This window comes from Megalobrama amblycephala, unplaced genomic scaffold, assembly GCF_018812025.1.
Source record: "Megalobrama amblycephala isolate DHTTF-2021 unplaced genomic scaffold, ASM1881202v1 scaffold493, whole genome shotgun sequence".
In the NCBI taxonomy this organism is placed as follows: domain Eukaryota; kingdom Metazoa; phylum Chordata; class Actinopteri; order Cypriniformes; family Xenocyprididae; genus Megalobrama; species Megalobrama amblycephala.
This window is the reverse complement of record NW_025953410.1, coordinates 51,762-53,798: the sequence shown is the minus strand read 5'-3', so window position 1 is coordinate 53,798 and position 2,037 is coordinate 51,762. Positions and strand designations below refer to the sequence as shown.

Here is a 2,037-nt window from a genome sequence, read left to right as displayed (position 1 = left end):
TTAATAATGTTGCAGCAGCTTCTGTGCTTTGCCTCCTAAAATACACTTGATTCCAAGATCTTTAACAAATCTCTATTCTACACTCATAAATTATAATTGATGTGACACTATGTGAAGTTAATAAACGTAATTTCGGGAGGAGTACGCCCATCTAATCTTCCAATTAATACCGAGGTATAAAACCAGCATCTTACCTCTTCCTGTTGTTAGTTCTTTTGGCATCCCTCCTCCTCCCCTTCTCCTCCTTTTGTACTTATTTTTGCCTGTTATAGGGGGGCAATCAGAGCTCGAGTAGGATATTCTTTCCGAGCCCCTCTACAGCAGACAGCAAGCCAAATCTGTTTACCACTTACGCTAAGATTATATGGGCACACAAACTCGTGAAAATAGAACTAAATCAAGGTGATTTCCATTGACAAACAGAGATTGAGAAAAGCACAGATACACACACACACACACTGATCTGTGTTGCACACTTTTATTCTGACATGACATTTCAGGTCACAGTATTAATGTAATGAAGAGACTCTATAACATCTGATTCATTATCAGCTCAAAGCATTATGGGTAGAATCTCTCTGTTCTGATTCATCAAATCAGTTTCACTGAAGATCCATAATAAACCCTAAACCCAGGATAGAGCGGTTGAGTGAATGTGGTCTGGACTGTGTGGATGAGGCTCATTGTGTCTCCAGAGATGCTGTAGAAGGACAGGGTTCCTGCACTGTGATCCACATACACTCCTATTCTCCTGATGATGGGCTTTACAGGGAGAACTCTCTCTATGTTTTTGTGTCTGAATGAGCAACTGGAGTAAGAGCAGATCAAACTCCAGGACTGATCATTACGTCCAAACACACACTCTTTATCCCATCTCATCCTGCAGATGCTCTTATATGACACTGATACAGACACACCACGTCCACTCCACTCAATCTCCCAGTAAGAGCGTTGATCACTCACACTCTCTCTACACAACACCTGAGAAAGATCAAATCTGTCTGGATGATCAGGATACGACTGAGTCTCTGGCCAAGTGTTAGTAACCACTGTGTTCCCCTCAGACAGAAGGAGGTCTTTATTCACTGTGTTCAGATCCGGAGTGAACCGATGGGAATCTGATGGAGATAAAACACATCACAATCAGGAATGACCAATCTGATCTTTAAATGTATCTTAACTCTTCATGTTCAGTGTTTCAGCAGTGTCTCAGTACAGTTGAGCAGATATCCTGTGAAAATCATCATTTACATGATCAAGTCTAAATCTCTTCTGTTGTGTTTTATTTCTTCTTCTCCAGGAAGAACATGAATACACTCAGTGAGTTTCTCTGCTTGTTTTCTCAGTGACTTACATTGTAGGAAGTCACTCCTGGTCCAGGAAACAATGTCTGTGGAAATCAAGAGACATGAAGAGTGTGATTATCATGTCAGCAGACATGTTCACCAGATTGAACCAGTTTCACCAGTTTTACTCTCATTCTGCAACTTTTACCATCCTTACATAGCAACATTATGATTTCACACTGGTTATGCCTCTCAGATAATCTACCAGCAACAAACAAAACCTGATATTAATTGTTATTATTATATGATCTACAGTTCCATAGATGTTTAATAAAGAATATAAACTACATTGTCTAGAGTTGTAAATTATGTAAAATAACTAAATTATAGGATAAGATCAGGGGTCGAGATCTTACTGCACTGACTCCATATTCAACAATGAACAAATTCAAGGCAACAATGGCTGGAAAGATATATTTTTAAAATGTTTTTTTTTTTTTTTTGTATGATCTACATAGGGCCATAAATGTTTAATATAAAATATTTCATATGAAATGATACAATATAATATAAGGTTCCAGTTTAATAATACAAAAATACAGAAAATGTATTTTATTTATATAAAAAACTACATTCCTTGTGTACATTTACAACTTGAGCGCATCTCTCTCCGTCTGTGACGCACACAAGAGCGTCCTTCAAGTTAAACGACTCAGTCGCTGTTATGACAAACTGTTGTGTGAAGTGGAAA

At 38.0% G+C, this 2,037-nt stretch overlaps 1 long non-coding RNA gene across 1 annotated transcript; it reads right to left on the bottom strand.

The window, feature by feature from the left end:
- Positions 1-462: 462 nt before the first annotated feature.
- LOC125261818 lies at positions 463-1,486 on the bottom strand. Its single transcript, XR_007183445.1, has 2 exons — positions 1,355-1,486; positions 463-1,118 (listed from the first exon to the last, which is right to left on the bottom strand). It is a non-coding gene; the product is annotated as an uncharacterized LOC125261818 (long non-coding RNA).
- Positions 1,487-2,037: the final 551 nt, after the last annotated feature.